This window comes from Geotrypetes seraphini, chromosome 9, assembly GCF_902459505.1.
Source record: "Geotrypetes seraphini chromosome 9, aGeoSer1.1, whole genome shotgun sequence".
NCBI classification, from domain to species: Eukaryota; Metazoa; Chordata; class Amphibia; order Gymnophiona; family Dermophiidae; genus Geotrypetes; species Geotrypetes seraphini.
Window position 1 is genome coordinate 98,052,603 of NC_047092.1, and position 14,003 is coordinate 98,066,605.

Here is a 14,003-nt window from a genome sequence, read left to right on the forward strand (position 1 = left end):
GTGGCTGCTTGCTAGAGTGGGCTCTCCTGTGTCAGGAGGGGGGCGGAGCAGGGCTCCCACGCTCCTCTCCTGGATGCAGAGGGGGGCCTGAGGAAAAGGCAGGCTCATCCGATGTGGCTGCTTGCTAGAGTCGGCTCTCCTGTGTCGGGATGGGGCGGAGCAGGGCTCCCATGCTCCTCTCCTGGATGCAGAGGGGGCCTGAGGAAAAGGCAGGCTCCTCCGATATGGCTGCTTGCTAGAGTCGGCTCTCCTGTGTCGGGAGGGGTGCGGAGCAGGGCTCCCATGCTCCTCTCCTGGATGTAGAGGGGGCCTGAGGAAAAGGCAGGCTCCTCCGATGTGGCTGCTTGCTAGAGTCTGCTCTCCTGTGTCGGGAGGGGGCGGAGCAGGGCTCCCACGGATGCAGAGGGGGCCTGAGGAAAAGGCAGAGTCCTCCGATGTTGCTGCTTGCTAGAGTCGGCTCTCCTGTGTCTGGAGGGGGGCGGAGCAGGGCTCCTACGCTCCTCTCCTGGATGCAGAGGGGGCCTAAGGAAAAGGCAGGCTTCTCCGATGTGGCTGCTTGCTAGAGTTGGCTCTCCTGTGTCGGGAGGGGGGCGGAGCAGGGCTCCCACGCTTCTCTCCTGGATGCAGAGGGGGCCTTAGGAAAAGGCAGGCTCCTCCGATGTGGCTGCTTGCTAGAGTCGACTCTCCTGTGTCGGGAGGAGGGCGGAGCAGAGCTCCCACTCTCTTCTCGATGCAGAGGGGGCCTGAGGAAAAGGCAGGCTCCTCCGATGTGGCTGCTTGCTAGAGTCGGCTCTCCTGTGTCGGGAGGGAGTGCGGAGAAGGGCTCCCATGCTCCTCTCCTCGATGCAAAGGAAGGCAGAGTCCTCCGATGTGGCTGCTTGCTAGAGTGGGCTCTCCTGTGTCAGGAGGGGGGCGGAGCAGGGCTCCCACGCTCCTCTCCTGGATGCAGAGGGGGCCTGAGGAAAAGGCAGGCTCCTCCGATGTGGCTGCTTGCTAGAGTCGGCTCTCCTGTGTCGGGAGGGGGGCGGAGCAGGGCTCCCACGCTCCTCTCCTGGATGCAGAGGGGGCCTAAGGAAAAGGCAGGCTTCTCCGATGTGGCTGCTTGCTAGAGTTGGCTCTCCTGTGTCGGGAGGGGGGCGGAGCAGGGCTCCCACGCTTCTCTCCTGGATGCAGAGGGGGCCTTAGGAAAAGGCAGGCTCCTCCGATGTGGCTGCTTGCTAGAGTCGACTCTCCTGTGTCGGGAGGAGGGCGGAGCAGAGCTCCCACTCTCTTCTCGATGCAGAGGGGGCCTGAGGAAAAGGCAGGCTCCTCCGATGTGGCTGCTTGCTAGAGTCGGCTCTCCTGTGTCGGGAGGGAGTGCGGAGAAGGGCTCCCACGCTCCTCTCCTCGATGCAAAGGAAGGCAGAGTCCTCCGATGTGGCTGCTTGCTAGAGTGGGCTCTCCTGTGTCAGGAGGGGGGCGGAGCAGGGCTCCCACGCTCCTCTCCTGGATGCAGAGGGGGGCCTGAGGAAAAGGCAGGCTCATCCGATGTGGCTGCTTGCTAGAGTCGGCTCTCCTGTGTCGGGATGGGGCGGAGCAGGGCTCCCATGCTCCTCTCCTGGATGCAGAGTGGGCCTGAGGAAAAGGCAGGCTCCTCCGATGTGGCTGCTTGCTAGAGTCGGCTCTCCTGTGTCGGGAGGGGGGCGGAGCAGGGCTCCCATGCTCCTCTCCTGGATGCAGAGGGGGCCTGAGGAAAAGGCAGGCTCCTCCGATGTGGCTGCTTGCTAGAGTCTGCTCTCCTGTGTCGGGAGGGGGCAGAGCAGGGCTCCCACGGATGCAGAGGGGGCCTGAGGAAAAGGCAGAGTCCTCCGATGTTGCTGCTTGCTAGAGTCGGCTCTCCTGTGTCGGGAGGGGGGCGGAGCAGGGCTCCCACGCTCCTCTCCTGGATGCAGAGGGGGCCTGAGGAAAAGGCAGGCTCCTCCGATGTGGCTGCTTGCTAGAGTCGGCTCTCCTGTGTCGGGAGGGGGGCGGAGCAGGGCTCCCACGCTCCTCTCCTGGATGCAGAGGGGGCCTGAGGAAAAGGCAGGCTCCTCCGATGTGGCTGCTTGCTAGAGTCGGCTCTCCTGTGTCGGGAGGGGGGCGGAGCAGGGCTCCCACGCTTCTATCCTGGATGCAGAGGGGGCCTTAGGAAAAGGCAGGCTCCTCCGATGTGGCTGCTTGCTAGAGTCGACTCTCCTGTGTCGGGAGGAGGGCGGAGCAGAGCTCCCACTCTCTTCTTCTCGATGCAGAGGGGGCCTGAGGAAAAGGCAGGCTCCTCCGATGTGGCTGCTTGCTAGAGTCGGCTCTCCTGTATCGGGAGGGGGGCAGAACAGGGCTCCCACGCTCCTCTCCTGGATGCAGAGGGGGCGTGAGGAAAAGGCAGGCTCCTCCGATGTGGCTGCTGCTTGTTTTACCCTATAACAGACTCTGGAAGAGCGTTCCACTTTTCCACCACTCTCTGGGTGAAGAATTTCCTTACATTTGTACGGAATCTATCCCCTTTCAACTTTAGATAGTGCCCTCTCGTTCTCCCTACATTGGAGAGGGTGAACAACCTGGCCTTATCTACTAAGTCTATTCCCTTCAGTACCTTGAATGTTTCGATCATGTCCCCTCTCAATCTCTTCTGTTTGAGGGAGAAAAGGCCCAGTTTCTCTAATCTTTCACTGTACAGCACTTCCTCCAGCCCCTTAACCATCTTAGTTGCTTTTCTCTGGACTCTTTTGAGTAGTAGTTTCAAGTTTCAAGTTTATTAAAACATTTTTTATACTGCTAATTCAAATTTCTAAACGGTTTACAGCCATAATAAAAGAAAGCTTTTAAAACACAAATAAAAGAGGATCACGTGATGCTGTGAGCTGGTCGGCAGCACCTCTCGCCAGCTCCAGAGCCCTGTTCCCTCAACATTCATTATTTGAGACAAACTCGGCGGGAACACTAAAATCTTTATCAGCTTTCTGGCTTGCAATTACATGGACAGATTCTTGGCGAGATCGCAGCCTGCCATGACCTCCAAAACCGCAAAAAAAGACCGCGAGAAGGCCAAAGCTGGAGAGGAAAAAATGGCGGAGGAGCCTCGTGCAACTAACCCGATGTTTACATCCGAAATGCGCACGGAATTTCAACAAGTCATACTGCAAGCCTTGGATCCTCGTATGGAGCAGATTTCACTACAACTTAACAAATTGGAGTCGCTTTTGGAAGATCACTCCATGCGTGTTACAGCTCTAGAAACCAGAGTTTCGACGGTAGAGGACGAGGCCACCTCCATGGCGTCTGATGTCGCGACGCTCAAAGCCCAGCTACATTCCCACCAGGAAAAACTCGAGGATCTGGAGAACAGATCGCGCAGAGACAACTTAAGATTTATAGGCTTACCGGAGCAAATTTCTGATTCAGTACTTCTTTCTGTATTGGAGTCGTGGCTGGCCAGTGAGCTGCCGATGCCTGCATCTCTGGGTCCTGCAAGGTTTGAGCGGGTACATCGGGTGGGCTCCCGTGTTGGGGCGGACCAGCGGCCGAGAGTGGTGATCGGGAAACTTCATAATTACCGGCACAAAGTTGAACTGCTGAGAGCCTACCGCTCAAAGAGAGCCTCCTTGACCTACGAATCCCATCCAGTGCGGATTGGCCAGGACTATTCAGCGGCCTTAACGGATAAGCGGAGAGCGTTTCACCCCCTCTGTGCTCAACTGGTCGAACAGAAACGACGCTTTATGTTTTTATATCCGGCAGTATTAAAAATTCAACACAACGGAAAATGGCACGTTTTCGACTCTGCACCTTTAGCTGGAGACTTTATTAATCACCTGGAGCCCTCCTCCTCTTCTCCACCTTGAATACTCTGGACATGCTGGTTTCTAGCACTAACTGACTTAAAAAGGTGGTTTCAGGTTTGCTTTACAGGGCAGGCTGTAGTTTATGTCTCTTTATCTGACTACTTGTTTAAAGTTAGGGATGGGGCTTTGATGGCTTCATAATTGTGATCTTCCTTCCTGTTGCCCGGTTGGCATTAGGAATATTAGTAGTGTTTGGGATGGGTAGAGGTGGGGGTTTGGGGGGCTTGTTGGGAGGGAGAGGGATTGGGGTTGGGGGGATGGGGAGGGAAAAGGGGGATTATTCACAGAACATTCCAGTGTGTCTTTGCTTTTTTGAGTTGTATTTTTTTTCTGCAATACCTGGTGGGGATTTTCCACTTTCCTCTTGGGTGAGGGCTGGGTGCCCGAGAGGAATTTATGTTGACTCTGCTTCTAATGGTGCATTCTTTGTGGTAAATGGGGGGTAAAACTTTTAGGATAGTGTCGTGGAACGTGGGTGGTATCACGTCCCCAATAAAAAGAACGAAGCTACTCCAGCGCCTTAAACATCATCACGCTGACCTGGCATGTCTGCAGGAAACCAGACTTACGGAATTGGAACATGCAAAATTACAGAAGGGGTGGGTGGGGCAGGTAATCTCAGTTTCATCGCCTAATAAGAAGGCAGGGGTGGCACTATTGATAAGGAAGGGATTCCCGGGTAGGGTGGAACGTATATTTGGAGATGAAGCGGGGAGAACCCTCTTGTGTAAAATTACTATGTCTGGCCACTCCTATCACCTGTTGGTGGTGTATGCCCCAAATCATTATGACCACGCTTTCTTTTCTTCTCTGGTTCGCCATGGGCTTCGGGACCCAGACACTCCTCTGATATTACTGGGAGATTTAAATCAAGTCATGGACCCAGACTTAGATAGAACGGGACCGGGTACTTCTCAGTCATCTAGTATAACTAGAGGGGTTCCTTACTTGTGTGATACTTTGGCTTTGTCCGACCCCTGGCGTCTTTTACACCCTATGGAACACGATTTCACACACCAATCAAGGGCACACAATACATTCTCTCGAATAGACTACATATTGCTTTCCACAATCTCTTTTTCGCAGGTTCATTTGGCGGAGATTGGCCCGCTTTCTGTGTCGGACCATTGTCCTATTTGGGTTGATATTCTTCATGGTGATGGCTTACCATCCCGGGGGTTCTGGCGCTTTCCCTCTTATATGACCAAACATTCTGACTTTATTGCTTACCTTCAGACAAAATGGGATGACTATGTCCACTTTAATGCACAACACGTTGACACACCATTATTGTTTTGGGAGGCAGCTAAATCGGTCCTTAGAGGGGATATCATATCCTATGTCGTGGCTCAGAGAAAAAGAATTTCTCAAGGGATTTTGAGATTGGAAAAGGAATATCGTGCGTCTAAGCGGACATACCTAGCTCATCCCTCTTCTCTATCGAGAGAGGCGATGACCGCAGCGCAAATTGCTTTGAACACGCTCTTGCACGAACGTACGCAGCGATACCTTTCTCATGCTAAATTTCATTATTACTCCTTTGGAAATAAGCATGGTAGATTGCTGGCAGCATTGACAAGGACACAGCGACCCAATCGCCATATCTCTCGCATCCTCCTTCCCTCGGGAGTAGAGGTGACTACTACACCTGAGATAGCGGAGGGTTTTCGCGCTTATTATGCCTCCTTTTACGCTACAAGGGAAACGTTAGAGGGCCCAGAGGTTGTGGATTATTTGGTAGATGCGGGTGTGCCCAGGTTATCATCTCAGGAATGTCTCCACTTGAATAGGCCTATACAGGGGAAGGAGCTCCAGGAAGCGGTGAAACAACTTAAACAAGGCACCTCTCCGGGGCCAGACGGGTATTCTCCCGAATTTTATAAACTTTTATTTCCATCAGTATGTGGGCCGTTAGCAGCCTATTACACGGCGGCCTTGGAGGGGGGCGGGTTCCCTGCTGGCGCGAACCATGCACATATAACCTTAATACCAAAGCCGGGAAAGCCGGAGGGAGACCTTGAATCGTATCGTCCGATTTCTCTTATTAACGTAGATCTTAAGATTTTGGACAAAATATTGGCCAATAGGTTGGCGCATTTATTACCACATCTGATTGTCCCGGAACAGGTTGGCTTTGTAAAGCAGCGGCACTCTGTTCTTAACGTTCGCCGGTTGTTAACTGCGATACAGCGTGCGCAAGACCAGGGCGTTAAGGGGATTATGGTAGGCCTTGATGCTGCTAAGGCTTTTGATCAGGTCAATTGGAATTTTCTTTTCCAGGTGCTCTCCTACATGGGAATTGAGGGTTGGTATTATGAGATGGTCCGCTTGTTATATAAAGACCCTACTGCTAGCATACTGATTAACGGAACTCGAACGTCACCATTTCCAATAGCCAGGGGTACTCGTCAGGGAAGTCCGCTCTCCCCTCTTCTTTTTCTTCTCTATCTGGATCCCTTTTTACGTTCCCTTCTCGGTGACGCGGATTTACAGGGCCTGCCAGAGGGTGATTCCCAGTTACGAGTTTTGGCCTTTGCGGATGACCTCTTACTGACATTGAGTGATCCACAAAGATCTCTTAAACGGGCTTTGGATCTTCTGGATGAATACAGCATGTACTCTGGATTGATCCTAAACAAACAAAAATCAATGGTGTTGCCATTATCTTCGGATATCCCGATTGATTGGAGGGGACCCTTTCCTCTTACGTGGGCATCGGGATGTCTGAAATACTTGGGAATACTTATTTCTCCTGACCTTACTCAACTATACTCTTTGAATATAGAACCTCTTTTAAATGTCACGAAGCAAAAACTGCACAATTGGAGGGCGTACCCGCTTTCATTGCTGGGGCGGATAGCATTATATAATATGGCATTGGTGCCTCAATGGTTGTATGTATTTCAAATGTTGCCTGTGTTGCTTTCGGTTAAACATGATAAAGAGGTGGGGAAACAATTACAACTTTATCTGTGGAATGGGAAGAGGGCGAGGATGTCTTTATCTCATATGACTCGACCAAGAGACAGAGGAGGCTTGGGATTGCGAAGTCTCCGTCGGCTATCGCAGGCTTGTCAGATGAGACATTTGAACGATTGGTTTCGTGGTACCCATCACTTTTCAGCGACAACTCAGGAACTATCTCTTTGTGATCCCTACCACTTTAGCTATCTGCTACACACCAAACGTTTACCCCGAAAGTCATTGGCGGCCTGGCGCCTTTTTCTTCAGCCGTTGAGACGTCTGTGGAGGATTCTCTGTCAACATATTCCTATCTCATCCACTGTAACACCATATCTGCCTTTGCGGGGCAACGGAGACTTTCTTCCTGGACTTTTCTCTGGGCCTGCTTCTATTTGGTCTCGGCCCTCTAACTGCTACTTATTTCAAATGGTTCGCTCTAATGGAGAATTGAGAACGCTGGAGTCTCTTCAAAGAGAAACTCACTGGACTCCTCAGTCCTGGTATTCTTATCATCAATTGTCCTCATATATACGCACACTGCCGAGGGACTGTCTCACTGATAGGTGCATGGAATTGATCTCTGAAGCTTTGAGTCTGTCAGCCCAGGTGCAGATTCCGCTTCGCTTTCATCATCGTCATCTGCAGGAGTGCTTGGGCGAACTTTCTTACGACTTTTATGCCAGTAAATGGTCGATGGATTTATCCTGTGAAATCTCTGGATCAGTCATAAAGAGAAGTCTCCACAAAACAGCACGCTTGACTCCACAAGTGACACTCATTGAAATGAATTATAAGTTTCTGCTGCGACTCTATAGATCGCCTTCCTACATGTATCGGGCGTCCTTGAGTGATTCTGACTGCTGCTTAAAATGTCATCATTCTCCCGCTACGCTTGGACATCAATTTTGGTCTTGTGAGAGGGTGCAGCGATTTTGGTACCATGTACATCGCCACATAGCGGGAATGTGGAGCTATTCTTATCTTTTTTCTCCAATAATGCTGTTCACATTGGAGTCCCTTCCCAGAGCTTCTCCGAGGGGCTTCAGGAATTTTTTGGACCGCGCCATCCTTTTGGGGAAGAAAGTGGTGCTTCATTGCTGGATAACTTCGGATACGCCTACGCTGACACATTGGCGTGTATTGATGCTCCAACATGCTTCTATGGAGCGCTTGCGCTTCTCTTCCTGGGACTCAGTGTTGGGGAAAGCATACTGTTCATGCTGGGAGCCATTCTGGAACACCTTGACACCTAGAGCTCGAAGCCACTTGTTGAATGTTTGATCTCCACTGGTATATGACACACTGGGTTGTGATGTTTTTAGCATCTTGGGTGAATTATTATTTGAGGGGTGGGGGGGGTGGGTTGGGGGGATGGGAGTGTTTTGGTATGGATTGTTGTACTCATTTGGTCAAATGTATACTACACTGTGTTCTTGATTTTGTGTTCTGAACTGAAAATTTAATAAAACATACTTTTCATAAAACACAAATAAAAATTGCTGTTAAAATATTATACTAGGCAGTGTTCTCCCCAGAAATATTTTACAGCCGAGTGGCTGTATCGTGCAATGGTACGCCCACACCTGGAGTACTGTGTCCAGTACTGGTCGCCATACCTCAAGAAGGACATGACGGTACTTGAGAGAGTCCAGAGAAGAGCAACTAAGCTAATAAAGGGTATGGAAGACCTCTCATATAATGACAGACTGAAGAAGCTGGGGCTTTTCTCCCTGGAAAAGCGGAGACTTAGAGGAGACATGATAGAAACCTTCAAGATCATGAAGGGCATAGAAAGAATAGACAGGGACAGATTTTTCAAATTAAGGGGAACCACAAGTACAAGGGGGCACTCTGAGAAATTGAAAGGGGAAAGGTTTAGAACAAACGCCAGGAAGTTCTTTTTCACTCAGTGGGTGGTGGATACATGTAACGCGCTACCGGAGGACGTGATAAGCAGGAACACGCTACAGGGCTTCAAAGAGGGTCTGGGCAGGTACCAGGAGGACAAAGGGATTGAGGGGTACAGATAGGATTAGAGGCAGTTACAAAATTAGTCAGGGACACTCTTCAGGCAATTAGGCCTGATGGGCCGCCGCTAGAGCGGACCGCTGGGCAGGTTGGACCTCTGGTCTGCCCCAGCGGAGGCAACTTCTTATGTTCTTATGTGGCATGAAAAAGTAGCCGGGTGGGGTGGGATGGGGAAATTTGGTGGTGGGGAAAATTAACCCCCTTATTACTAAGGTGTGCTAGTGTTTTTAGCGTGCGCAAACCCCGCACTACGCAGGAAAACTAACGCCAGCTCAATGCTGCCGTTAGCGTCTAGTGCGCACGGCAATTCTGCACGTGCTAAGTGCACACTAAAACCGCTATCGCAGCTTAGTAAAAAGAGCCCTAAATGTGTACTATTTTTATTAGTTAATTATTATTATTTTCCAATGCTCAATATGACTTCCATTTTTAAGGTTTGACACTTGTGCCAGAATATTTTTACTAAATTTAAGAAGTATCCACTTCTAGAAGGCAATTAGATATTTGCCCTCTTTCAAATGGTATAGAGGTTTAAAAAAGGGAAATGCGTTAATGAAGTCATTAGGTTCAATCTAGCCATTTATTTCTGTATGAATTTAAACAACTAAAAAAAAAAGATAAATATAGCTCATCCAGTCATACAAGAAATGGCTCTACAGCACCTCTAATAATGTTTTCATCACTAGGTTCCTTCCTGAGGTCTCACTGAGGATATGAAATAGATGCGATCCCCACTTCCAGACCTCTTCCACATAATTTATGGAGAGGTGTTACTAAGCCTTGAAGGAGACCTGTGTGATTGATCTTTATCTGCTACTTTTTTGCTGTATACTTCCCCCTCCGTATTCGCAAGGGTTAGGGGCAGAGCCGGCCTGCAAATATTAAAAAACCGTGAATAATATTTGGACCGGTTCTGCCCCTATCCCCTGCTTCCCCCAGCTATTTTAAGCCCTGAAAGCCCCCCCTTAAGCCTTACCTGGTTGTCTAGTGGGTTTTTAGGCAGGCGTGATCTGCTCACAGGAAATGGCTGCCTTGAGCTCCCATAGTCTTTCAAGCCATTTCCTGTGAGCGATCTGCACAGAGCAAGAGCGTGGGAAGATCGTTCCTGCCCCCAAAAACCCGCTATATCACCAGGTAAGGCTTAAGGGAATGCTTTCAGGGCTTAAAATAGCCTGAAAATGAAAATGCATTTTTTGGTTTAAAACCGCGAATAAGTGAATCTGTAGATACGGAATTCGCGAATATGGAGGGGGAAGTGTGGTGCAAAGTGAGAGCTAGGGCAAAACAGTTTAGGTAAAGAAGCAGGTAATAATTAGCAATGTATTAAAAATATTTTATTTTTATTTGCTTATAATGTCATTATAATGAAAGCTGCTTGATGTTAATACAACTTTAATTTAATTCTTTATAGTGTGTGGGGGGGTGAGACAACACCTACATCAACAGTAAAGTTACTTTGAATGAATAAAGATATTGAATTTATCAGATGAGTTGAAAGACACTTTTTTGTGCACCATTCTGATTGGACAATTCCACTTTGGTTTTGCCGTACCTAGTATATATGACAGCCAGTGCTGAACATTTTTAACAACCCCCCTCCTTTATATAAGAACATAAGAAATGCCTTCACCGGATCAGACCGTGGTCCATCTTGTCCGGCGATCCGCGCACACGGTGGCCCATTTAGATTCTCCTTTTTGGAGACCCGGATTTAGTAATAATCCACACAACAAGGGTGCACCTAAGAAAAGGCAGCATCTTAAACACTGCAGTGAGCACTAGAACACCAACACGCTCAATGTAAAAATAAACAAGCCAGATTCTGCACAGTCAATTGATCTGTACAGTCATTGCTAACAGAAAGCCATGTCCTTTTCATACACACAGACAGATACACCCTCACCCAATATGGAATAATTACAAACTAAAAATAGAACTATGTAGACAAAAGTTAAACTGAACCAAGAAACCAGACTCTGCATACAATGCAACACCACAGAAACAGTGACACATCCTCTAATACTGTGCAAAATATAAAGACAGTAGATGTAAATTTGAAAAAAAACTGCTATATAACAATCACCACTTTACAAATTAACAAAAAGAAATAAAACAAATAATGAGAAATAAGAAAATATCATTTTTTGGACTAATCAATTTTTCAATTAGCTTTCAGAGGCCAAATTTTTCTTCAAGACAGTACAGCAGATGTGTCCATACTTTTTTAGCTTGCGAGCTACTTTTTAAAATGACCAAGTGAGGAGTAGTGGCTCGTGACAAATAGGGGGTGATGTTTATGGGACGGTAATGGAATGGATAGCAGAACATGATGGTGCAGTATTTTTGTGAAGTTTTTCTACAAAAGTGCCTGTTTTTCGTATGATTCTGGGTACTTCTAGTTAGATACAAGCATATGTGTTAGTTAAGGCCACACCCAATGGAAGCGTGCGAAAAAACTGGTGAATAAAAATCTAAATATAAATGTAGCTAAAGCCAGAAAAACACACTACAGATTAATATAAGGGAAAGAATGGTGTTCTTTTTATGTACTTTTTATGTACAAATCTCATATTGTCCCCACTCAGAGACTTCAGTTCATTGGAGCAGTGCTGGACACAGTCCTCATGAGAGCTTTCCTGCCGTCCAACCGTCTGCACATTCTCCAATCTCTATGTCAGCAGGTTCTTCATCAGCGTTCCATATCTGCCAAACAAATGATGATACTCTTAGGTCACATGGCCTCTACAGTTCATGTCACGCCTTTTGTACGTCTCCATCTACGCACTCCTCAATGGACCCTAGCTACCCAGTGGTCCCAAGCGACGGATCCTTGCTCACGACACATATCTGTGACATCATCTCTTCGTCAATCTCTTCAATGGTGGTTGATATCCTCAAATCTCTCCAAAGGTCTTCTGTTCCATCTACCTCCTCATCAACTTATCATCACCACCGATGCCTCCCCTTACGCCTGGGGAGCTCATTTGAACGAGTTCCAAACTCAAGGACTTTGGACAGCCCAGGAAATGAAACATCACATCAACTTCCTGGAACTAAGAGCGATGTTTTATGCCCTCAAGGCTTTTCAACATCTTCTCTTCCCTCAAGTCCTCCTACTTTGCACAGACAATCAGGTTGCGATGTATTACATCAACAAGCAGGGTGGAACAGGCTCTCGCCTCTTATGCCAGGAAGCCCAGAAGATCTGGACTTGGGCCGTAGATCACCATCTGTTTCTGAAAGCTATCTACATACAAGGCGAACAGAATTCCTTAGCAGACAAGCTCAGCAGAATTCTCCAGCCTCACGAATGGACTCTCAATCCTTTAACTCTCCAGTCCATATTCGATCAATGGGGCACTCCTCAGGTGGACCTCTTCGCAGCTCCTCACAATCATCATTTGCCCCAATTCTGCTCCAGACTTTACTCTCCTCACTGTCTAACAGCGGATGCATTTTTTCTTGACTGGTCCAACCTGTTCCTGTACGCTTTCCCCCCTCTTCCGCTCATGTTAAGAACCTTGTTCAAGCTCAAGAGGGAACGAGCCACCATGATTCTGATAGCTCCACGGTGGCCCAGGCAATATTGGTTCTCCCTTCTACTTCAACTCAGTTCCAGGGAGCCTTTTCTTCTTCCACTGTTTCCTTCTCTGCTTACGCAGCATCAGGAGACCCTTCTACATCCCAACCTCCAGGGCTGACTTCTCATGATACTCTTTTGTCTCAGCCCGTTCTTTCCATTCTGAATGCCTCCAGGAAACCGGTCACTCTACAATGTTACCATCAGAAGTGGACAAGGTTTTCCTCCTGGTGCTTTCTTCATCATCATGATTAGAGAATGACACGGTGACAAAATTCATCACTGTTCCCATCCCCGCGGATAACCGCGGGAAATAATCCCATATCATTTTTTAGTGTCTATTTCAGCCTCAGTCCTTCTACACCAGCATTCTTCAAAGCAAAGCTTGCGAGTCAGTGGTTGTGGCTATTCATACTCTGATTCTTCCCTCTCTCCTTAAAGAATGACATGAAGATGGTTTACCGTGGTTATCCGCGGGGACGGGAATGGTGATGAATTTTGTCACCGTTTCATTCTCTAATCATGATCCCACTTCCCTTGCAGTGGAACCCTTGTTGGATTATCTTCTTTCTTTATCTGACTCTGGCCTCAAGTCTACTTCAATCAGAGTCCACCTCAGTGCTATTGCTGCTTTTCATGAGCCAGTCCATGGAAAACTCCTCTCAGCTCATCCCTTGGTGTCCAGGTTCATGCGGGGTCTTTTTAATGTTAAACCACCTCTTAAAGCCCCTCCTGTTATCTGGGATCTCAATGTGGTTCTTTCCGTCTTAATGAAACCTCCATTTGAACCTTTGGCTACCGCTTCTTTCAAGTTTCTCACTTGGAAGGTTCTTTTTCTTATTGCCCTTACCTCTGCCAGGAGGGTCAGTGAGCTTCATGCACTAGTTGCGGACCCACCTTTTACAGTATTCCATCACGACAAGGTGGTTCTGCGTACGCACCCAAAGTTTCTTCCTAAAATTGTTTCTGATTTCCATCTCAACCAATCCATTGTTTTGCCTGTCTTCTTTCCGAAACCTCACTCACATTCAGGGGAACAGGCTCTGCATACTTTGGACTGTAAGAGGGCTCTAGCTTACTATTTAGACTGCACTAAGCCCCACAGATCATCTCCCCAACTCTTTCTGTCCTTTGATCTGAATAAATTGGGACGTCCTGTTTCTAAACGTATGTTGTCTAATTGGCTGGCAGCGTGCATTTCATTCTGTTATGCTCAGACCGGACTGACACTGGAAGGTTCTGTCACGGCCCATAGAGTCCGAGCCATGGCAGCATCTGTAGCTTTCCTCCGTTCCACTCCTATTGAGGAAATCTACAAGGCTGCTACTTGGTCCTCAGTTCATACTTTCACATCTCATTATTGTCTGGACGCTTTCTCCAGACGGGATGGACACTTCGGCCAATCTGTTTTGCAAAATTTGTTTTCCTAATGGCCAACCTTCCCACCATCCCTCTTTTTGTTAGCTTGGAGGTCACCCATCAGTCAAGAATATGCTGCCTGCTTGTCCTGGGATAAAGCACAGTTACTTACCGTAACAGGTGTTATCCAGGGACAGCAGGCAGATATTCTTGCG

The 14,003-nt window shown here is 48.3% G+C and overlaps 1 protein-coding gene across 9 annotated transcripts in view; it reads left to right on the plus strand.

Annotated features, from left to right (window-relative positions):
• YEATS2 (YEATS domain containing 2) overlaps window positions 1–14,003 on the plus strand; it is a 1,675,245-nt gene that overhangs the window by 466,923 nt on the left and 1,194,319 nt on the right. The gene's annotated exons all lie outside the window — the stretch shown is intronic.